Source organism: Bubalus bubalis, chromosome 18 (genome assembly GCF_019923935.1).
Source record: "Bubalus bubalis isolate 160015118507 breed Murrah chromosome 18, NDDB_SH_1, whole genome shotgun sequence".
Taxonomy (NCBI): domain Eukaryota; kingdom Metazoa; phylum Chordata; class Mammalia; order Artiodactyla; family Bovidae; genus Bubalus; species Bubalus bubalis.
Genome location: NC_059174.1, coordinates 17,780,535 through 17,804,875, shown reverse-complemented (window position 1 = coordinate 17,804,875; position 24,341 = coordinate 17,780,535). Strand labels below are relative to the sequence as shown.

The window sequence follows — 24,341 nt, the reverse complement described above, 5'->3', positions numbered from 1 at the left end:
CCTTTCCATGCCCTTTTCTTGAGGCTCTATTTATTTATTAATTTTTTTTCTGAAAAGTAAAAGACCTTCAGGACTCCCTTTTCTCTTCCCATCCCCCTTCAAAAATAAACATGTGAAAACATTTCAAATAGGAACTTCAGCTGGGAGAGAAGGCCTTGAATATGGGCTTAGCCGCCAGAGGTGCCAGTGGGGGTCTCCCCGGTCTGGAAGTGGGGAGGGGGTTCAGAGCTGCTGGGATGGGCCACCCACCAGGGCTGGGAGAGAGGAACTTGAGGTTTAGTAGAAGTGATCCAAGACTTGAGTCTCACCGCTAGGCCTTCTCGCGTGCTGGCGCTGCTGCCTGGACCTCTGTCCTCCTCCCTGCGTCCTTTCCTTGGCTGATTCTTACTCATCCTACTGGTCTCAACGCACAGGTTGCTTTTTCTAGGAAGCTCGTTGCACCCTAGTCCCCATTCTCCCACCGCCCCCGGGGACTTCTCCAGTCATAGCAGATGTCAGCACATGGAGAAAGTCTGTCTCTTTGAGGAGGCTGTGAACTCCGTAGGGCAGGAACTATGCCTGCGTTGTCTCCCCTCACACCTCCAGCACCAAAGTGTTCTAAACACATCCTCAACATCTGTTGAAGAGATGAATCGATGAATGGGTAGCTGAGATCCGCACTAACTGAATGCCACTACACACCAAGCTCTTTTTTTAAATTTATTTTTTATTGAAATATAGTTGACTTCCCGTGTTGTGTTAGTTTCTGGTATACAGAAAAGTGATTTGGTTGTATATATATGTTCTTTTTCATATTCTTTCCCATTACGGTTTATCACAGGATATGGAATATAGTTCCCTGTGCTATGCAGCAGGACCTTGTCGCTTATCCATTCTCTCTATAGTAGTGTGCATCTGGGAATCCCAAACTCTCAATCCATCCCTCTGACCCCTCAGCCACCACAAATCTGTTCTTTATGTCTGTGAGTTTGTTTCTGTGAGTCTGTTTCTGTTTTGTAAATAAGTTCATTCATTGCTTGTTTTAGACTCTGCATATAAGTGATATGTGTCTTACTCTTTCTGACTTGCTTCACTTAGTGTGATAACCTCCAAGTCCATCTATGTTGCGGCAAATGTCATTACTTCATTCTTTTGTATGGCTGAGTAATACTCCACCATATACGTGGGCCACGTCGTCTTCATCCACTCTGTTGATGGACATTCAGGCTGTTTCTGTGTCTTGGTTGTCGTGAATAGTGCTGCTGTGGACATTGGGGTGCATGCATCTTGAATCAGAGCTGTTTTCTGGATATATGCCCAGGAGTAAGATTGCCGGATCATATGGTAACTGTATTCTTAGTTTTTTGAGGAATGTCCATGCTGTTTTGTATCATATCTGTACCCGCTTACATTCCCACCAACAGTGTAGGAGGGTTCCCTTTTCTTCACACCCTCTCCAGCATCTCACTGCACACCCGGTTCTTGATGTCAGGACCCTGGGGTCCGACCGATTTCAAATTGTCATCTGGAGCTGTGTGTCTGGCCCTCCCCCTTCCGGTGACCTCTTTTCTCACTGATGAGGGCTGAGGAGTCAGTGTTGAGGGCCGAATCTTGAAAAATGAGCGTGGTGGGAATCCACGCTTGCCTATCCCAGCATGATGCTGATTTCCAGGGCCAGGACGAAGCTCTGGCCCAGCTCTGCTGGAAACCTGACCAAAGGCCGCAGAGGGAGGCGAAGGGAGGAAAATTGCTCCGTGACCTGGCTTTTTACAGCACTTGCGGGCCAGCCGGCCTTGGAGGATAATGGGCCGGCCCTGGAGGTGCTCGGAGCATGGAAAAGGGGGGCTTGTGTGGACTCAGCCGACGGCCACCCCCACTCTTGCCTCAACTCCTGGCCCCCCTCCCTGCTTCTTCATTTTTTAACACATCTTTCTCTGGGGTTGGGGCACCTTTCCGTGAGCAGCAGGGTTTTCCCTGGAGCTTGCAGCCGCTGTGGCTGGGCCAGTTTCTGGGGCCTGGTTTCCATTTGCTGAGCACTCCTTTCCGCAGACGGCACCCCACCCACCCCACCCAGGGCCTCTGAGGGGCTGTCCCCCACCCTGTCCTGGCAGCCTTGCATTCCTCCTTTAACCCCAGCCTCAGGGACAAACGCTTGAGCAGGACTGTCCCTGCCCCTCATCTCTGCAGGAATCCCAGGTCTGGCGGGAGAGTCAGAGCTTCCCCGGGTGCCCCTGGGGTCTGGGGCCCTCAACTGGGTCAGCATCTGGCCGAGTGGCCCAGCCTTTGGCCTCCTCTGTCTCCTCCCCCACTCCCTCCCCGAGGCCCTTCCTCTCCCCACTAGCTGGATTCCCCGCCAAGGCGGCGGGAGCAGCCACGCTGGGCCCATCCTTTCCCCGGCTGAGGCCGAGGGTGGGGATGAGTCCTGGGGCTGAGGTCACCAGCGGGGCAGTGGGAAGCGCTTTTCCAGCCCTCGCCTGCCTGGCCGCTGGGTGCCCGGAGCGGGGGCATCAAACAATTTATCCTGGGATGTCCCGGTGAGCAGGGGGGAGAGGTAAGTGGAGGGGCGGGGCTGGAGGGGGAGAATGGATAAAACAGGCTGGTGTCTGCACTGGAACGCCAAGAGTCCCCTTAGAGGCTCCTGGCTCCTTGGGAAGTTGAATGTCTGAACATTCGCTCAGAGTGGAATCTAACCCAGAAAGAAGGGAGCTGTTTTTCCTGGACTGGGGGAGAAAAGTGAGGGCCTCAGAGGCACTGGTGGCTGGGGTATCAGATCTGCGTCGGGTCCTGCAGTGTGGGGGTGGGGGGTGGCCCTCTTGGGAGCACCCTGATTTCCGGGTCTGGCACCGGTCTCACTTCCCCCCTGCCCTTCTCTGTGTCCGTCCCGTGGCCTCCGGGCTCCCCGTCTCTGCTGAGGAGGCTGGCCGGCATCCCCGCTGGTCTGCGTGCCCTTTGGGCCGGAGCGCTTGCTGGCCACTAGGCACCTTGGCTCCCGTCCCGTCCCAGGGCCTCACCTCTGCCCCACTTCCTGCCCTAGTTCCTGGCCGGCGGCTGGGAGGTGGCCACATGCCGCCTTCTGGGCCTGACCTTGCCACCCACGAGGCCAGCGTGGCCTTGAACTGTCACCTCCCAGGCATCGGTCTCCTCTTCCGTCATTGGGAGACTCGCCAAGAGGACACCGAGACAAGCCTCTGACTATGGATCACCGGACCGTGATTTCCGATGGATTGGCATGGGGCCTGCCGGTGGGGCGGGGTGGGAGGGGGCCTCGGTGGTAAGCGAAGCGGCTGTTTCTTGTGGCCAGCCACTTGTTCTCCGTGGGAAGGAACCAGCGCATTTCTCTCTGTGTTGTAACCAAGCTACCGAAATGGCAAACTTAGGTTCTGCAGTTACACAGCATTTTGGAAGCAAATTGATAGGATAATGTGTTATTATTGGCTACTGGGTTAATAGCCGTTTTGGCAGGTGTGCCAATCCTGTGTGGCTTTGCTGGTGCGGGCGTAAGGATGGCACGGTGGGTAGAGGGGAATGGTGGGTGCGCGTGGCACCGAGTGGCCGGCCGGGGAGGACCTCAGGGGTGGATGCTCAGCCCTGATTAGCTGTTGCCGCCGCCAAGACCAGAGAGGTTGAGAGACCAGCGTCGGGTCCCACAGTGAGTCGGTGCTCGAGTTGGACTGTGGGTCTCTGTGGGAAGGATAGCTAGGTCTGCGATCTCTGAAGGCAGACAAGTGCCTTCGCTGTGAGCCTCGTGTTAGCATCCAGGAAGATGGAGGTTTGGAACGTGCCCAAGGCAGCTCGGTCAGGATTCAGGGCTGTTGCACGTGCTAATGCCCCCTCCCGGAATGCGCTTCCTCCACGTCCCCTGGCGCGCTTCCTTGCTTGCTCCAGGTCTGTGCTCAAGTGTCACCGTGTCGTCGCCTCTCTGGAGCAGCACCCCACCCATTCCCGCATTCTCTGTCCTTACGCTGCTCCGTATTTTCTTTGTTGTGCCGCCTGACTTACTACAGTTGGATTTACTGCTTTATCGTCAGCCTCCTCTTATTCCACTGCAGGCGAAGACTGTTGTGCTCGCTACCCTGTCCCCGGAGCCTGGAACAGGGCTGCAGAGTAGACACTTGGTGACATTTGTTGAGGGAATAGATGCATGTAAATTACAATGTTGTTTTAAAAATGCCTGCCACGTGACGGGGGACCGATTCTGTCTCCTCTCAGAGGACGGTGGGAGTCGGGGATCCTGTTGTTCCTGTCCCCAAGAGGTGGTCAGCAAGCCCTCTCTGTGGGCTCGTGGTGACATCATTTCTCTTTGCTAAGGAAGCTCAGAAGGGAATGAGTTCCCCATCACTGGAAGGAACCAAACCTGGCAGAGGGCATGGAAGTGCCGGTGGGGAGTGAACTGGATCCCCCTGAGGGCCCTTCTGTGTTTGGGTTCTGTGATGGGCTCAGGGGTAGGACAGCGGGGTCTGCTGTCTCTATCACACGTGGTTAGCGGCTCCTACCCTGGGGTGGCGTATGAGGATTTGGAAAATTGTAAAAAATGCTCATGGGAAGGGTAAACTAAGAGTGGGCGGTATGACCCACCGTGGGTGGGGAGCCCTGCGGTTAACCAGGGGTCTGCCCAGCAGCCTCCGCTCTTGCTGCCTCCGATCTGGAAACAACACAGTGATACATTCACTGAGCATTATTTCCCGTGTGCCCGGCGCTGGGCCAGAGTTGCTTAACCTGGATTATCCGATTTAATCCTCACCACAGCCAGAGGAGGCAGAAGGTGTTCTCTGTCTACTTTCCCCCTTGGTGGGGCTTAGAGAGGTTCAGTAACAGATCCCAGGTCACCACAGCTGGTCAGGGGTGGAGCCGGGCTGGGAACCGAGCTCTCTGGCTCAAGAGCCGTCCTGGACAAGCTCCTGAGGCCCCTGGAACCAGGCTCCCTTGGCCAGCGTGTTTGCTGCCCCCGCGCTTGGAGACAGCCTGGCACGGATGGAGTAGATGTCAGTAAGTATCCGGAGAAGGAATGAATGAATGCAAGGAGTGTCCTAAGATGAACAGGAAGTGATCAGTTCCTGTTTGGGCAGGGGAAGGAGAAACGCAGGGCAGCGGTGGCCAAGAAGGTGTGATAGCCGTGTGCGCTTGGCTGGCCTGACTTCCTCCCAGAAAAACTTACAAGGGGGCCACTTGGCTGTGTGTGCCTCGTGGGAGGGCATGCTCATTTCTGGGTGGTCAGTAGGGAGATTTGAGGTGAGTTTTGGAGACACACATACACTCTCTCTCTCTCTCTCTCTCTCTCTCTCAGCCCTGGTGTGCTGTGTGCAAAGATACTCACTTGCCTAGTTTTACCAGACAAAAATACAAACCTTTCAGCCCACCCCAGATCACACTGCTGAGGCTGTACCTTTAAGAGCTTGGACTCTTTGCTCATTATTTTATTAAATCTATTCATTTGTTCTGCTCTAGTCTGAATAAATAGAAGGCCCGTACCCACCCACCTCCGACTCTCCCCTCCTGTCCACTCCCAGTGTCGCCTTGGTTTGAATGTGGCTTTTTCAGGGGCTCGGACTGAGGCTGGGTCGCTGATCTCTGCCTCTGTCCCTGCCACCCTCTTTCCCACCCTACATGTCCTTTCTTCCTCTCTGACAAATGAAGGCTGCACTGAAGACTGAACTAGTTGCATTCTGTCACAATATGTGAACACCCCTGGGACCTGGTGACACAGGACAGGCTCTGCGGGGTGACCCTCTGGGCTCAGGTGGCCAAGCAAGTGGTCAAGCTCATTAACCCCTCAGCTGCCAGCTGCAGCCTCTACCCGCCAACCCCTGGGCCTCCATCAGATGGGGGCTTCCTTGAGTGGCTCCTGGCACCTTCTTTGTGATTCGCTTTGTCATCCATCCATCCATTCATTCTCTCATTCATGCCATGGATAGGAAGGCGTTCTTTAGACCAAGCCCCGGGGCTTCAGCATTCCGTCCCTCCATCCTTCCATCCCTTCATGCATTCTTCCATCCACTCAGTCATTCATGCCAGTTACCAATTGCTTCCTCTAGGACAAGACCTGAAATGTACCCTTTCATTCATTCACTCATTTATTCAATCATCCAGCATATAGGTATTGGCAGGCATCTTGTGGGGACTCCCAGGGATCCACAAATTTGGGGCTTCTCAGAGTTGTCTCTAGGCAGTTCTAAGGCAAGAGTACCTGTGGGGAGACCCTTACAGAATAACCCAAGAATAACATTCTTGGAAGACGGTGAACAAGGACAGCTGAAGTGCTGTTTAGATGGAATGTGAATGGAGGCGTAAGGAATACACAGCTCGTTCACAGCCCTGCACCCAGCACTGATGAATGACCTGGCTGAAACATTCATTTGTCCCTCGTTCACTCAGGGAAGATTCAGCAACTGTCAAGGGCCTACTTTGTGCCCAGCACTGAGATGAGATGGTAGCCATCCCTGCTGGGGACAGTGGCCCCCAGCCGGCCGTGGGCATAGCACCCTCACCCTCAGGTATGCTGAACTGGGGGCAGTGTCTCCTCTTCCCAGACACCCTGTGGGCAGGATGTCATGGGTGGCACATTGCGCCAAGGCTCCTGGATGATCCATCACTTTCAGTGGGTGGACTTTCTCGGCTTACCCTTTTACATTACATTGGCTTTCTTAGTCTCCTCTAAGGTGTGTGTGTTGGCGTGCGGGGCTTCCGGTGAGTCAGGCAGCCACATCCTCCAGGCTCTGCTGGATTCATTCTTGGGGCAAGTCCCTCCTTCAGACCTCAGGGTTCTCAGTGTCCCTGTGTGCACAATGGGTGGTGGCTGGGTGCCCCCAAAGGTCTATTTCAGCCTGTGAGTCTCAGGTTTCTTATCTGTCAAATGTGTTTTTGGTAACAGTGCTGCTGCTGCTGCTGCTAAGTTGCTTCAGTCGTGTCCGACTCTGTGCGACCCCATAGATGGCAGCTCGCCAGGCTCCCCCGTTCCTGGGATTCTCCAGGCAAGAACACTGGAGTGGGTTGCCATTTCCTTCTCCAATGCATGAAAGTGAAAAGTGAAAGTGAAGTCGCTCAGTCGTGTCTGACTCTTAGCGACCCCCTGGACTGCAGCCCACCAGGCTCCTCCGTCCATGGGATTTTCCAGGCAAGAGTACTGGAGTGGGTCGCCAGTTTACGAGTGGCTTAAAAGGATTAAGACATGCAAAACATTTATGCCTAATAATATAATTAAATTAAAAAAAGCCTGGCATATAGTAAGTGCTCAGTAAATACAGTTAATGATGATTTTTCAAGTCTTTTTAGGACAGCAGTCACAATGCAGGGTAAGATGAGGACCTGGTTACAGCGTAAGGAGGTGGAGGCCATTCAGGCTGAGACAGCAAAGGTGGGGGCCGGGGGTAGGGTGCCCAGGGAAGGGTCAGTGATGCCGAGGAGAGACTAGGGGATGACATGCCCCAGTGGTGATGCCTGGGACATCAGTTGCCTTGTTGTCACTTGGAAGTCAAATCAGGGGACTGCCCCTGGCCACAGCTGCTCCAGGGGGGATCCCGTCATGCCAGCTCAGCCATGTAGGGCTCCTCCACGTCACTGTGGTCTGGGCCAGGTGACCGCCTCCCTTGCTGCTGCCTCTGCCTCTGCGCCTTCCCCTTCCCCAGGCCTGCTAAGCTGCTCTAATCTCCTCCCTCTCTAGGCGGGGCTGGGGCGGCCTTAGTATCTAGGGCTGACAGCTAGGCAACAAAGCCCATAGTGGCAATTTTTCTGGAGGCTGGAACATGAAAATCCAGGGAAAATTGAAATTTTCTCTGCTGAGTCGTAGCTTTGGATGAGTATAAAGGGTGAGTAGGGCCCGCAGAGTGGCTGTGTTGCTGGCCCTGGCACATCGTGGGGGGATCCTCGGGTTCTTCCCCTGCCGTGCGGCCCAGCCCACCTCTTCTCCCCTGCCCACTTTTGGCCAGGCACTGTGCTGGGCACATAGCTCCAGTGTTCCCAACAAGCTCAGAGCCTGGAGGGGAGCAAGGGACACACCAAGCCCTGCAAGCCCTGCCCAAAGTGTAGGCCAGAGCAGGGGCTCACAACGGATGCCTGAGATACTTTGAGGGATTAGCAGCCCGATTCTAGACGGTTCAAGCAATTTCTACTTTACTAAAAATTTTTTTTTGGCCATGCCGTGCAGCGTGCGGGATCTTAGTTCCCTGACCAGGGGTCAAACCTGCAACCCCTGCATCGGAAGTTTGGTGTCTTAACCACTGGGCCATCAGGGAAGTCCCATGGTTTGTGCAATTTAAAAACAAATTTATTGATTTAGACTGTGTTGGGTCTTAGCCGAGGTATGTGGGATCTTTGTTGCATCATGTGAGATCTTTTCTGTGGCGCGGTGCATGGGCTCAGTAGTCGCAGTGCACAGGCTTTGTTGCTCTGTGGCGTGTGGTATCTTAGTGGCCCGACTGGGGATCAAACCCATGTCTCCTGCATTGCAAGACAGATTCTCAACCATTGGTCCACCAGGGAAGTCCCAGTTCATGCAATTTTGATAAAGGTAATTATGTATGTCTTTTAATGGACTTTACAAAACATCATACCCATGATGATGGAGGTGAGGCCTCAGGCCTTGGGGCTCAGCACATCCACCGCAGCTGTGGCTAAACCGAGCTACGGGCTGTGATGTCCTCACCTGGAGTGCCTGCCATGGAGGCCCCTTTGGCTCCCCATCCCCAGGGTCCTCTTCTGTAAGGTGGGACCATGCTGTGACTGTCTGGCAGAATTGCTGCAGGGCACGTCATGGGGCAGAGAGAGTGAGTGTTTTAGGGGAACCACTGTCCCCCCAGCAGTGGGAGGCTCCTCAGTTCTCCAGGTGTTGGGGGCACTGTCAAGTTGGGCCTTGGAGGGATTTGACTGAGCTGAAAAGCAGCAGATGCGGGCTTCAAGGTCAGACAGTGTGCCTGCCTTGTCCGTGGAGATCTGACCCCCTGAGCCAGAGGAACACATCCCTTGCCAAGAGGTGTCTGAGCTGAAAATGAGGACATGACCTTGACATCCTCCCAGGGTTCTTGGGTGGGCATCCAGCCTGGGTTCTACGTGATGCTGCCTCCGTGGTAGGGGTGGGGCTGCCCACTCAGTTTCCTTCCCTGGCATCTGGTGATTCACACACAGCATCTCAGGGTGATGAACAGCTCAGACTTTGAGGTCAGGTAACCCACATTCAAAGCCCAGCTTGGCCATTTCTAACCCATAAGATCTGGACGTGCTAATTAACCTCTGTAAGCCTCAGCTTTCTCATCTACAGAATGGGGACTGGCGCTAACTGGTCAGATGGTTGTGAATATTAAATGGGACAACATGTGGCAATTGAGCAAACAGGAAATGTCTAGTGCACAATAAATGTCATTTAATATCCATGTGTTGGAGGCACATATAGAATGTATATGAAATATACTTGTTAATCGTTTTTCTCCGTGTCTCTAAACTCTGGGTTAGAGGCTTCAAGTTTGAGGTTAGGGGCTCCATGTGGTTTTCTCTGATACTGGGTTTTGTGAAAATTGTAACATGAATCTGGTCATTTTGTTCACATTCTTTACCCTCATGGAGCACTTCCTCTGTCCACACCTCCAGTGAGAAAGTCAAGGTACAAGCTGCATTCTATAGTTGAGGTGGGGAGAGCCTGGGGGCCAAAGATTTGCCTCAAGGTCACCCAGCTGCTTGGGGCTACAACCAGCCCCAGAACCTAGGTGCTGGTCAAGGCCCCAGGAGAGGCCTAGGCCTGGTTTAATTGCATTCTGCCTGGACCCAGGCCGACGTGGGGGGAGGCCGTGGCTTCTGTGTGGATGAGCTCTGATTCTCCCCGGGGGCCTCCCTTGGGGAGCCCCAAGACCTGCTGAACCTGGCTAAGGCCCCGCCCAGATGCCCTGCCTGTGACCTCCCCCAGCACCTGCCCTGCATGCTGTGAGCTAGAGTTGAGCCCTGTCTCTGGGGATAGGGGCAAGGCCTGAGGTGGGGAAGCTGCCGAATGGGCCAGGTGTGGCAGCAGGCTCCTAGGACTGCTGTTTCTGAACCTCGGCTCCCAGGCCCTACCTGGCACTGTCTCTCGTGTCTACTTCCTGGAACAGCTGGGCTGCAAAATCATTTTGGGGGCAGAGCCCAGGAGTGACCATGCAGACTTCAGCCTGCTGTTTCTGAGTTTTCCAGCATCCACACTCACTTCTTTTTTTTTGATGTGGAACATTTTAAAAGTCTGTTGAATCTGTTATACTACTGCTTCTGTTTTATGTTTTGTGTTTTTGGCCATGAGCCATGTGGAATCTTAGCTTCCCAACCAGGGATCGAACTCACACCCCCTGCATTGGAGGGTCAAGTCTTAACCACTGGACCGCCAGGGGAGTCCCTCTAAGCTCACTTCTACACTGGGTGGCCCAGGCTTTATTCTATTGAATCCCTCTGCCATGACTTTTGCAACACTTGAGTATCACTGGTGCTATGATTTACCTAGTAGTTTTAAGTCCTCTTTTCATACTTTAATTCATTTACTTAATTCTGCAAATGGAAAGTCAGTATCATTTGCTGTAAGTAGGCAGGAACCTTAAAAGTAAATTGGAAACAGACCCAAAGAAAAGCCTACGTTTAAGTTATTCCTGCCAGAAGTTGTGGCATTCTGAAAACCCTGAGCCTTGGGGTCTGTTCTTTCTTTGTTGGAACGTTAGAGAGAAATTAAAGACACAGCACCAAGTTGGAGGCCTTCTCCTCGGCCTGGTGGTTGAAAAGGAATTGAAGGGGCACGGACTTTCTCACTTTGTGGATCAGTGTTAGGCTGCCCCTGAAATCATCATAGGTTCTAACCGTGGTGCACAGCCCATGTTTGAGGGAACACGGGTCGGCGGAGGGCCTCCTCCATCCTCGAAGCCCAACTTGAGTGCCTCCACCTCCCAGCATCTCTAGATGAGGAAATGGCACCCCAGTCTAGTACTCTTGCCGGGATAATCCCATGGACAGAGGAGCCTGGCAGGCTACAGTCCTTGGGGTCGCAGAGACAGACACGACTGAGCACACACACGTGCACTCCTCCCAGCATGGCACCCCCCTCCTGCTCACATGTCCCTGATGCTGCCCGGGAGTGAGCTGTCTGGCGTCCACTGGCTTCCCCCAGGGCCAAGCTCCCTAGAGCCCCACAAATGAGCGTGAGCTGCTCCAGGCAGACATACCCACCCCCTCGCCTGGACGCATCGACCTACTGTCTCCTTAGGCTCAGATGAACCTCAAAATGAGTGCCTGACCATACCCATGAGGGAGACCATTACCCCCGCCCCCTGGGATATGCTGGGAGGTGAGGGAGCTGGGTGCTGAGTAACAGGTTGGTTTAGGTGGCTGATAGAGGGACATCTTTGGTGAGCACCATGGCCTGAACAAGGGCTTGGAGGCTGGGCTGGGTGAGGCCTGCTCTCTGATGACAGGAGGTGGTTTTGATGGCTTTCTGGAGAAATAGGGAGTCATTCTAGGCTCCTCCCACTAACTGCTGTGAAACTCAGGGCCCTTCCCCTCTCTGAGTCTCAGATGTCTGCTCTGGAAAATGGGGAAATGATGGTGGGCACCACCATGTAGGATGGAGGTGGGCATTTAAGGAGATAAAGCTTATGAGGATCTTGGCACTGTGCCTGGCACTCACGGAGGGCTTTGAGGTTGGTGGCTGCAGAGTGGGACTAGGCCGTGGGGAGTGGGAGGTGATACGAGCCTGAGGTTCAAAAACTGGCTCAGTGTGACTGTGCCTCAGACCTGAAAGGACACAGGAGACACAGGCGCCACAAAACCTCAAAATAACAGTGATGTCAGATCCACAATTCAGGGTGAAAAGTGGCCTCATGGAAGTATCCCCAGGGTCAGGGAGGGGCACTGATGGTGGCAGAGGGAGTCAGGGAAGGCTTCCTGGAGGCAGTGTCTTAGAGGAGCACCTGCTGAGCAAGCTGGGCATGCCTTGGTAGCAGTACGGGCTTCTGAAGGTGTTGCTCACTTATCTCCCCACAATGTGGAAAGAACATCCTCCCCCTTTCAGAGCCTCCGCTCCAGATGCCACACGCTCTCTTCTCTGAAGTTGGCAGAGAAGATGCCCAAATACTTCTCAGGAGCTTCGAGGACTCGCAGACTATAGCTCCGACATCTGCAGGTAAAACTTAGGAATGGGAAGAATGCTATCCAAATAAACTTAATCCTAATCAAAGGATTATTTTCTTACAGAAAAGCCTCACCTATACTTAATAGTTTTAAATTGTTCCGGGTACCAATTAGACTTTTAATTTTGCTGTTCCCTCCGGCGGCTGGAGGATGTGTGTGGTTTGTGTTTAATCAGAGTTGATTTTTTCTTTTTTTTTTTGCTGGTTCTTGGAGAGGGGAGGAGATGAGAAGACTGTTTCGGGGTTTCCTTCTGGTTCTACCAGGGCCCGGTCTAGGGGAGAGTTGCTGGGACCCTTGAGTTTGGGGCTGTCTGCTGGGGCAGTGTGGACATCTCCAGGGAGCAAACCAGAGTCCCCTTGTGCCTGCTTACAGGCAGCTGGGAGTTTCTGCCTCTGCATTTCTGCCTGCAGAACACAACGCTGAGTTAAATGTATGGATTATCCAAAAATTTCTGCAGCAATAGGGTGAGTTATTATTGATTCACAGAGCACGACAAAACATCGCTGCATGAATTAGCAAACAGCTGTTTCTAATTTGAGTTTAGAACGGTACACAGAGGAACTTGTTTCTCTGTTCACTCCTTTCATTTATAATGAATTTTAATCACCGCTACAGGTGAGAAAAATGTAGAAACAAGCTTGTATCTTGTGGAAGAAACAAAGGAGAGACAGATGCTAACAGATTTCCAGTCTGTGATAAAAGGGATGTTTTGGTACACTTTACATGTAATTAGAGCGCAGCTGTTTCCAGTCCCAGGTCCACGAACACGGCCGAATGTGGGCTCCGCTGATCTCCAAAGGGAGTAAAGAAAAACAGTGATTCAACCCCGAAAGCATTTCGCTTTCTCTTGAGTTGAACAGAGAGCCCTTCGCTCTGGCCCTTGGCAGTGTTGCTCCGTAAAGGCTGATGGAGGTGACTTCAGAGGTGCTGTCTCTGCGCCTGTGATGGTGGGAAGCCGGTGGGCTGAGGTTGGGGTGTGCAGGGAGCCCTGGCCAGGGGGCTGATGGGAAAGCCCTCCAGAGCCCCTCTGCTAGCTGCAAGCGCCCCATCTTTGGGGAGCCTCTGGTGGGGGAATATCAGGCCCTCCTTTCCTGGCAGGAGTTGATGGTAGCACTCCTCCACATTAGCTGGTTTGATCATCGCCAGCTCTCGGGTGAGTTGATGAGCCCTGGCTTTTTTCCCCCCCTGGTCTGTTTAATTTCTGCAATAAAACTCAAGCTCAATTGCATTTTCAATATCAGTGCTAAGTAAATTTATCTAAGGGATGGAGCCGCCAGGCAGGCTGTGTGTTCTGTGAGGTCAGAGGCTTCAAGGGGAAAGGCGCATGTCTCCTTTCTGCCCTGCATGTCCAGCAGTCCTTTGGGGATGGCGGGCCTAGTGGGTGAAGGGGGCAGGGGTGTCCTGGGAGTCAGACCTCATTCCCCATCCCCTCCATCATGTGCCTGGAGACCCAGGTCCAAGTTCCAGCAAGGCTGCTGATGCCCGAGCTTCTGTGTTTATATGACGAGAGGATTGGCTGGGTGCTCTTGAAGGCTTCTCTGCTCTCTGATGTCCTAGGATTGTAAATGCAAGGACCCAATGGGCCTCTATGCAGGTTGGGTGTCTTTTGCTTTGAAAACCACCTTCTGAAGTGGTAACTGCTGGTCCTTAACTTAGACCTTCCTGGTTATTAATCAGAACTCAGGAAGATGGGGCCGCTCACTGTCTTGTGCTATCCACACCCTCATGGCTATTGCCTGTCTCTCTTGCCCGCCTCTCTCTCCCTTTCTCTGCTCTGTGACCTTATGTTGAGCTGGGAGGGAGCCAATATCCGTGACTATTTTTATTTTATAGAACATTTCTCATATATGGGGGCATGCGTACGTGCTAAGTTGCTTTAGTCGTGTCCACCTCTTTGCGACCTTATGGACTGTAGCCCACCAGGCTCCTCTGTCCATGGGATTCTCCAAGCAAGGATACTGGAGTGGATTGCCATGCCTTCCTCCAGGGGATCTTCCCGATCCAGGGATGGAACCTCCATCTCTTATGTCTCCTGCACTGGCAGACAGGTTCTTTAACCACTAGCGTCACCTGGGAAGCCCTTCTTTTATATAATGTGTTACAAATATTCACTTATTTCCTCTGCATAGTAACTGTATAATTGGGACTGTTATTATTCCCATTTTACAGATGAGAAAACTAAGGCTGGTTTCTTCTTCTGTGAAACTGAGATTTATTAACTTGATGGAGCTGGGAATCTGAGGCTCTAAAGTCCAGCTGCTGGACTCAGCCACCAAGCAAACACAGGTGCCTTCAGGGCCAGGACACCTTGAGATGGGGAAGAGAGCCCCGTGGGTCTGGACAGACAACAGAGGAAGCGCATCTGGTTCTAAGTGGGAGCCACATTGCTGATCCATCATGGAGGCACCAGACGCAGGTCCCGTGCCTCCAGGTCTTTGCCCCCTCCTTTTAGAAAACGTGGACGTGATTTAAAACACTCGAGTTCTTGATTTCTAACTGTTGGCATTTTTACATAATAACTGATGGCCAGGTAGTCCCCAGACTGTCTGGCAGGAGGACAGCCACAGTGGTCTCTGCCCCTCTGCTCAGGTGATCATTCCTCTCAGTCCAGCTGACTGAGTCCAGTCCCAGCCTTTTCATTTGCCATCTGCTCTGTGACATCGGGAAGTGATCTAACCTCTCTGTTCTATTTTCTCATCCTTGGAGCTGACCACACAACTCACAGTATAAACGCAGATACTTTGTGAAAGAGGGATACAGGCTGGGTGGGAAGCTGGGTTCCCTCCGGGGTACCTGGGAGTGTGGCACCCTGCTTACTTGTAATATGGGAATCACCACCACCACCACCACCTCAGCCATGAAAAGCTGCTCCAGTGTCAGAGGGATAACGGGTGTGAAAATGCTGTGTAAAATTTTAAATACCAGACAGTTGATGGGATTTAGTTAATGAAAGTAGTACAAGTTACACTGGTAATCTTGTTCTGTAGCCAACATTTATTGAATACTTAGCAGCATATGCACATTTTTTAAGGTAGACACTTAAAAAAAATAAGGTAAATTGTTTTTTTCTTTTAAATTATTTATGTATTTTTATTTGGTTGCACTGGGTCTTAGCTGTGGCACACACGGTCTTCAGTCTTAATTGCTGCATGGGGAATCTCTTAGTTGTGGGAGCTTCAGTTGCGACATTCAAACTCTTAGTTGCTGAGTATGGGAGTTAGTTCTCTCAGCAGGAATCGAACCTGGGCCCCCTGCATTGGGGACGTGGAGTCTTAGCTGCTGCAACACCAGGGAAGTCCCAAGGTAGACAGTATTATTGTCTCCATCTTCTGAATAAAGAAATAGGGGCTCAGAAAGGTGCAGAGATTTGTCTGTGATCACACAGCTAATGAGTGGCAACTTAGCCTAAGTGAGCCTGAACTCTCAAACCGTGGCTCTGCTGTCTCCCAATGGCTGGTGTGTCCCTGATATTGACTGAGTCTCTAAAATAACGCGGGTGGTTTTGATTCCCCAGAAGATTTATTAAGGGTCTGGATGGCAGTTATTTGTTGTCAGTTGGCATTTCAGCAGCTCCCAGAGACAGCTAGAAAAAGGCATGCAGAGCCATGGCTTTCAGTCTGTTGGGCTGTCTGCAGGCTTTCAAGGCTATGTGCCAAGTGTCCCTAAGAGGCAGGTCAGAGAATAGGACCCGACCCTTCACCCACCAGGGGCAGCTGGGGAAGCAGCCCCTAAGGGCAAGAATGCCTTGGTTCTCCTCGGTTTGGGGTTGCTGACCTCTACATCCCAGCCTCCACCCCAGTGCTGTCTGTTGACCCATGAAACCACCACCCTCCCACCCCACCCGCTTATTTTTTATATCCAAACTGAAAGAATGATCCCCAATTTCCCTGTCTATGGCCTCACTGGGCATGATGAGATCATATCCACAAAGGCACTCTGCGCTCCCTGGAGCAGAGAAGGGTGTCTATGAGTTGCTGTTATTTTTATTAAAAGCATAATTCTAATTCACGATTTCAGTTGGAGCCATGTCAGTTCCTGGTAACCTCCATGGGCCTCCTTAACCTACCTCTGAGCAGAGACCCTCCAGCTGCCTCATCTCTCTTCTTTCCAGGGGGGACTCCTGATTTCTAAGGGGTTGGGCCTCCATCCTTTACACCACACCTTCGGATGTCCCTTTAGGAAAATCAAATACCTAGATGCAAGACTGACTGCTTACATGAAAGTTTTTTTTTTTTTTTCCCCTCTTTCAAAGTGCTTCAAAGTAGCAAAGCATTGGTTGAGAGTTGAAACTTGAGATAGTAACTAATTGACAGAGAGGCTTGGCAGTCAAGAGCAGAGAAACCTAAGAATGCTGGGAACCTTCTGTAAACCCTTAGAGGTCCAGGCATATAGAGCAGGCTCAACAAATACGTGCTAAGGGAAAGCCGGGAGATAGCCAGCAGAGAGCTAGGATACCTACTATCTGCCATTCCTCATTCCTGTACCCAGGGAAGCCATCACTAGCTGATCACAGACTCTTAGAGCTACAAAGGCTCTTAGAAGACCAGTTCATCTGATTCATTCTCTCTGGAGTTGGGAAAAGGAAAGCACGAAGAGGGGATGTACTTGCCTATGGTTATTTAGTGCCAGAATCTGAACCTAGTTTAGCAGTGATCTCATCCACTATGCTTATGGTTTCACCCTGGGCTCATGGCCTCACCCTCTAGGCTCAAAGTTCTACACTCTGGTGTTGCCCTCTGCATTATCTTTTTTTTCTTTTTTTTAAATGAAAAGTAGCACATGTTTGCAGCCAAGTAATTTTATTAGCCTATTTCCTGCCTGTAGAATTTGGGGGTCCCACAGTCTTCTTTCACCTCCTTTTTGGTCCAGGCTGGCAGCGTTTCTGCTGGTGTAAACTTTCCAGGAAACTTGGTGGTCTCCTGTGTATGACATGGGGAATCTATTCCATTGGATAAGAGGTCCCTATGTAGACTTTTTTCCCCCTAGATAATCCCATCTCCACTTTCAGCTTCTGCTCTGATGGTTCCAGGGCAATGCCCTCAGATTTCCTAGATGCTGTCTGGTGAATCACATTCTTAATCTCTTCAAAGAGCCTTTTGTGTGACTGAGTGCTCCAACCTTTTGCTTTTTCTGAGATACAAGCAAACTGCATAGTCACACTCTCAGTCTTTTCTCTAGAGCATGCTTTGCTGATAGTGAATCTCTTAATTATAATGCCTTTTGCAATCTGGTTAAGCTGAGAACTTCTAAAATCATCAATTCCTTGTTCCTTTTTGCTTAACCGTCTTCTCTCAATCCATCTCTTTCCTCCCTACTATAAGAAGCAAGAAGAAACCGGCCATACCTTCAATAAGTTGTTTGGAAATCTTCTCAGCCAAATATCCATTTTTTACCCATTACAAGTCCTGCTTTTCACATAAGTGGGGGGGGGGGGCGTGATTCCATTAAACTTCCTGCTTCTATATAACAAGGATCCCTCTCTTCCAGTTTCCAATATCAAGTTCCTCATCTTCTAAGCCCTCACCATCAATCCCTTTTATGTTCCTGTTTCTCTTATCAGTCTGTTCATGATATTTATGTATTTTTTATGGTGACTTAGGTTTTTTCAAATGTACTCCTTACTTCCTTCTGAGTCTTCTCTGAGTCATTAATATCTGTATTTCTATGAATAATCTTGTAAAGGCCATATAGGCATTTTTCTATCACACTCTTGAAAATTCTAGTCGCTGCCCATTGCCCAATTCCAAAGCCACTTCCACACTTTTCTGGTATTTGTAGTAGCACCCCCTGCTCCTGGTACCAATATCTGTTTTCATTTCCTACTGTTGCTGTAGCAAATTAGCACGGACTTAGTGGCTTAAAACAAGAACAGATTATTATCTTACAATTCTGTAGGTCAGAAGTCTGGCATGGATCTCACTGGGCTAAAATTGCAGGGCTGTGTTCCTTTCTGAAGGCTCTGGAGAGAATCTGTTTTCATGCTTTTTCCATTTTTAGAGGCTGCCCACATTCCTTGGCTTGTGGCCCCCTTCCATCTTCAAAGCCAACAGTCGTATCGCTCTGACCTCCTCTTTTGCCTCCCTCTTCTGCATTAAGGACCCTTGTCATTACATTGGGCCCTCCCAGATAATTCATCATAATCTCTTTATCTGAAGGTCATCTAATTAGCGATCTTAATTCTATCTACAACCTTAATTCACTTTTGCCATATAATATAACATATTCATAGTTTCTGGGGATTAGGACATCAACATTTTGTGGGGAGTGGGGAGTATTATTCTGCCTACTGCAATCTCACAGATGGGTTTTGCCCAGGCTGTTTAAGCATCCTGCTGTATCTGCCACCAAGTGAGGCAAGAGGCCAGCTACAAGGGACTTCCAGTGGCTACAGGGACCACTACAGGTGGTCCAGTGGCTAAGACTCCATGCTCCCAATGCTGGGGGCCCGGGTTCTGCCCCTGGTGAGGGAACTAAATCCGACACAATGCAACTAAAGATCCCACATGCTGCAACGAAGACCTGACTCAGCCAAGTAAATATTTTTAAAAAAGAGGGCAGCCACATTCATTGGTGCTTGAGATCAGAGCCAGCTTCTGGTGATCCACTGCTGACTTTGCCTGCTTTGGGACACATCTTTGTGGCAGGTGAGCTTGTAAAGTGTGAGACCTCTTCGTGGCTCTCCTTGAGTTACAGTGCTTGGCACCAAGCAGCTTCTGCAGTGGGATGGGCTCTGAACTGGGCCTGGAGAGGCAGTGTAGTCTAACAGTTAGTGAGTGGCTTTGGGGTGGGGGTAGTGGTACATTTGCTACTTGCTAACTCCGTGTGCTCAGAACGTTTCTTTCCTTCCTGGAGCCTCAGTTTGCAAGTTATAAAGAAGGAGATGTAATAATAGCACCTGTCTCATAGTGATGTCAAAACCAAATGAGAAAATGCTGGCAGAGTGTCTGGTTTATACGAAATGCTCCATAAACAGTAACTACAGTGGTTTTTGTGAGTTTAGCCCTGGATCTGTCTGCTCCTGCCTTGTGGCCTCTGTCTCCCCACCTGTGAGGTAAGATGAGCGATGGCCCCTTCACTTCCTCTTGCCTCCCCTCCCCCTTGCACTGATGTTGGTTCTACGTGCGTGCATGTAGTTGAGTCAAGGAGTGTTCTGGGATGGATGGCCAGCTTTGCCACCTGGTAAGAGGTAAGGATCAGGGCAGGCACTCTTGTCCTGTCCCAGGTCTCTCACTGGACTCTATGTCCAGCGTTCTTTCCTCTGCCCCAGTGCATCTCCCACCACCTTCTGTGTGCATCCTGGACTCTCCATGGGGCAGCGTCCAGGGCAGCCCCCAGCACAGTTCCCTGTACTGGGGGCACTGGTGGACCTGGTGGAAACTTCACTTCTGGGGCTGCTCAGCTTTTTTCCCCTCGGGAGCCTGGTGGGCATTTTTATTCACCTGAATGGAACTGCCCATTCCAGGAATGTCCTAGAAACCTGGAACTGCCTGGGCATCAGCTGTCTTCACTTTCCCGCCCACGGCAGCAACCCCTTCATTGTTCTTTTCAGAGCCATCTATTCCTCGTGCAGAGCTTCAGTGATGGACGGCTCCCCCCACCACCTTCCTAGCCTGTGCCCCTCGCTGCAGGAAGGGCCCCTTTCTGTAAACTGTCGTAGGCTAGCTACTTCTCCCTGGCATCCCAGACTTCTTCTGCAGCTCCGACCTTTATTCTCTGTGACAGGAAGCGCACGGAGCTGAGGGTCCCAGCTATCCTGGGTGGTGGCCACTTGACTCCACCCAGTCCAGGTGTGTCTGAGGCCATGTTGTCAAGGCTGCAGACTCAGCCCACAGAATTGACCCAGTGTGGCCACGTGAGCTTGGGGTCGCCCGCCTCTTCTTCCGCTGATATATCCTGAAGCCCAGTTAACGTTCTTTTTACTACCTAATTGAGTTTTTATCGAAGTTTCTCCCCACTTTTATGCTTATTTTTGTTCTCTTCCTGCAGCCGACAGCAGAAGACCCATATAACCCATTTCCTATCAGCCCTTTTTGAGGATTAGTCATTTTTAAATGACTGCAATTTCCTTTTTGAAAGTGATTTTTATACTCATTTTTGTTCTGTTTCTTTAGCTGTACTTACTCAAGGTGAAAAGGGGAAGCCGAGGATCTGATATTAGTCACTGGGTTTCCCTCTTGATCTTCCGCTGTGACCATACCCTCTCCCAAAAGACAGAAGCAGGGTAGCATGGTGGATCAAAGAGTCGGACACAAGCGAGTGACTGAGCACACACACACACACACAGCCTGGTGGGTGAGAAAGCACCGACTCAGAACCAACTAACTAGGTTTGAATCCTGGCTCTCCTGCCTGCAAGCTGTGTGGCTTTAGGTAAGTTACTCAGCCTCTCTGTGCCTCAGTTTTCTCATGAACAGGGAAATAATAAGAGTAGTGCCCATCTCGTTGGGCTATTGAGAGGACTAAATGAGTTAAAGGAATGCCTGGCACATAGTAGAATCTATCAAAGCACTGACTTGGAAATGAAAAGGTGGCTGGTACAGCTGGTCTTTTCCTTGAATCTACCTTCTCCCTGAGTTCTGAAACGTTCAAGCTGAAGGGGGTCTCGGGATCGCCTTCACCCCGTCTCTGCACCCCTTCCCTTTCTGCAGTCTGCCAAGGGCATGTGCTGCACTGGTTCCATTTGTGTGATGACTAACAGCACGAGGGGAGCCTGGCTGCTGTAAGGACCCCCTTCTGCCGACCCCTCCCCTGCGCATCCATCCTGAGTGCGCTGGCCCTGGCCCTCTCTCCAGCCTGCTCCTAGAACAGTAAGCTAAGTGCCCCTCACACAAAATGCATCTGGAGGGATGGGACGGATGGCAGCAGCCAAGGTTAAATGTTGTGAGAGTAAAAGGCTTTGAACAGGGCAATCTGAGTTGGGTCTTTTATTTGTCAACATGCCCATTTGCCCTGATTGGGCCTTTTCAGTTTAAGGAGCCTTATTTCAATTCAGATGATTATAATCTCAGCAGTTGTTCAGTTTGTTGCTCCCAAAATAATGTGCTTTGCTGTAGTTTTGAGGCTTGTTTACAGAAAAATAAAGCCAGCTGGGCAGCCCCGTGATGAACCTCAGGGGTCTGTGGTGCTGCGGCAGGTTGACCCTCCTTCTCAAAGACTGGGTGGATGAGGGGGTGCAGGGGAGAGTAGACCCCGAGATCCTGGCCACACACTGCTGGGGCTTCTGGCTGTGTGACTGAAGGCAAGTTCCTCACCTCTCTGAGTCTCAGCCTCCTCATCTCAAAAATGGGATGTTACCGATGGGAGGATGAAAGGAGAGTATTAATTGCGGTAATAGAAGCACTTAGCACAGTGCTGGCACTCGGGACATGCTCACTAAACGTAGCTGCTAATTTTATTAGCACTAGTGGTACTCATTAGTGCTAATTATGATTATTGGCCAAATAGCGCTTTTGTTTATCAGCTTTATTGAAGTGTAATTTGCATACCGTAACACTCCCTTGTTTTAAGTGAGCAGTTCAGTGATGTTTAGTAAATTCACAGAGCTGTGCAGCCCTCACCGCAGTCCAGCTCGCAGGCATTTCCATGATCTCTGAAGGATGCCTCTTGCCCATTTGCAGTCAGTCCCTGCTCCCTCCTCTGGCCTCAGGCAATCACTAATCTGCTTTCTGTCTCTACAGATGGGCCTGGTCTGGATAGTTCATGTGAATGGAATAAGAGTGCTTCTTCACATTAAATTTTCTCATCCACCCCTCACAGCGCATCTCTGTTTCAGCTGTGTGAGCTGACTTAAGAGTTTAGAGGAGCGCTCGTGGGGTGACAGGTGAATGCAGAAGAAGGGTTCAAGTGCAGGTGTCTGCTCTCATCCTTGGACAATGTGAATGAAAGACGTGCACAGGCTTGGTCTTTCGGGTCAGGTGCCTTCCTTGCGCTCCTCACCCATGAACCGGCTGGCTTTTGAGCCTGGATCCTCCACTTGTCAGCCAGCTTTGACGCCTCCTGGGCCTCGGGGGCCCCTCCCCACAATGCAGACAGTGGGCCATCCCAATGGCCCTGTCGGGGCTCAAAGAAGAGTCAGACAGTGACTGCTTGGGAGCTTGTCATGGGGCCCCCTCTCTCAGTCTCACCTACGCAGGTGTCTTGCACGATTGACCTGTGTCAAGGGCCCTGACAGTGGACAGGCCTGGCGCTGTTCTTCCCGGGGAGGGGGCCTCATGTGGCTGTGCCTCAGTTTCCTCGTCTGTCCAGTGGGAGGGGCCTTGGTCCCCACCACTTCTGTGCTGGAGACAGCCCTTAGTGATGCACACAGGAAAGGCTCCATGGCAGCTTGCACGAGTCTGAACTGAGACATCAAAATAATAAAAAGCCAGTGGAGCCCGGCCAGGGGGCAGGGGCGAGTGGGTCCCCCAGCTGCCCCAGCTCCAGCCATCTCCTCCCTTGAGTCCCTTTGTCTGCACCCCGAGGAGCCAGCTGGCAAGAGCCAGGAATTACCAGGCAGGGGCTGGGGTGCCTCCTGCCACATCTAATCCAAGGAGCAAGCAGTGCTGGGTCCTTCCCGTCCAAAGGCCCCGTAACATGAGGCCCCCAGGGGAGCGAGTCCCTCATTCTGGGAGGCACCCCACGTTGGGTTGGGTGACTGGGCTTCAGGGGTGGGGAGACTGCAGGGAGATCGGGACTCTGGGCCAGGAGCTTCGGAGAGCAGCATCCTTCCAGGCAGAGCTCTGCCAGTCGTGCCAGCTGGGGTCAAGCACATCTTCATGGGGCCGGAGTCAAGGGCCCCAGGCGGGCACCAGGGTGGGGGTGGGGCCTAGGAGCAGGCTTAGAGCCAGCTCTGAGGGGCCCTGGAAGACCCTCCAGCAGGCCTTGTTGTCTTTTCAAGTCTTGGGATTGGCAGTTGTGAGAGCCTGGGGTTGCAGTACCCCTGGTCTGAGCCACGCGCCTCCATGATGGTGTGTGTGTTTGTGTCTGCAGGTGAGTGTGTGTGTATGTTCAAGCCTGTGTGTGTACGTGGATGTGATAATGTAGGAATGGACGTGTGTGCATATGAGAGAGACAGTACGTGATTGTACGGTTGTGTTTGTGATGGTGTGTATGACTGTGTGTGAGTGTGTGTGTGTGCAGGCGTGTGAGTGGTACTTGCCCAGCCTGGGAATGAGGTCCCCTGCCTTTCCCTTCTAGAGGATCTGGGCTGCCTCTAGCCAAGAATTTCTGGGTTACATCTGTGAGGGCTTTTCTGAAGACTCAACCAGGCTGGCTGGGGGCCGGAGAGGCGGGACAGTGGTCTGTTTCCTCGGGGTTAGAAGAGCAAGGTCAGTGCAGCCGAATCAGAGCTTTCATTTGTCTCTCTCCTGTCCGTAGCAGCCTGAGGTCCCTTTCATTCATTATTAAGTCTAAAATCCACCCAACACGAAACCTGAGCCACGGAACTCACTCCCTGCTCAGGCTGCTTCGATTCAACCCCCGCCGCTTCTCAGGAAACTTCACTGGTTTAAGTAGCTGGGTCCAGTGTGCCTTTGTTTTTTCCAGAAACGGCCAATCCCTAGTGGGTTTCGTTTTCCTCTGAGGCTGGCCTGGCCAGCCAAGGAAGGGGGTGGGGGTTTGCGGGGGCGGGGGTGGCCCCTGTCCCTGGGGAGGGTGGGCCACGCTAGTTGTTTGTGCAAAGCCCCACCCACGACCTCCCCACTCCCCACCGCCCAGTGGATTTAAGGGCCCATGAGGCTCTGAGCTCTGAGGCCATCTGGGTCCTGGCCCCAGCTCTGATCACTGCCCCTTCGGGCCATCTCCTGGGGTTCTGAGTGGACGTGGGGAAAATCCAGGGGTGGAGGGGAACAAAGAAGACCGCCACCCTTGGGATGGTTTAGCTGGGAGCCCCTTGGATCCTTCCCAAGTCCCCTACCCCTGCTTGTGCCCTTGGGCCTGAGGTCCTCACGCCTCATGTCCGTGTGCACCTGAAGCAGCAGTCCCATCTCTATCAGTCCCCCTTCCCCATGGAATGTAGCAAGGCTGAATTCACTAAAAATGCATTTTACTTTCTTGTAAAGTTTTGCCCACACCCATCGCACCCAGTGGGGTTTCCCACCCAAGCTACAGGCTGCAGGCGGTTGTCAAGCCCCATGTCTGAATCAGGTGATGGGACTTACCTCCTTTTGGCCTGATGGTCTGTGAGGTCATGTCTGGTGACTTTTTTCCCAGCCCCCTGCCCACGCTCCCCATCAGGGAAGTGGCTGAGACCGCAGCTCCTGT

General features: G+C 51.8%; 1 protein-coding gene across 6 annotated transcripts in view; it reads left to right on the top strand.

The window, feature by feature from the left end:
- Positions 1-24,341, top strand: part of ZNF423 (zinc finger protein 423) — a 346,122-nt gene that overhangs the window by 171,944 nt on the left and 149,837 nt on the right. Inside the window, exons 1-2 of one of the 6 annotated variants that reach the window (XM_044931683.2) lie at positions 8,379-21,921; positions 23,277-23,407. The exons of 3 other annotated variants lie outside the window; for them this stretch is intronic. The gene's annotated coding sequence lies outside the window, so the exon portion shown is untranslated. Of the gene's footprint in view, positions 1-1,134; positions 2,531-8,378; positions 23,408-24,341 lie in introns of those variants that run through there. 2 more of the 6 variants (XM_025268625.3, XM_045163452.1) reach the window with 2 other exon arrangements.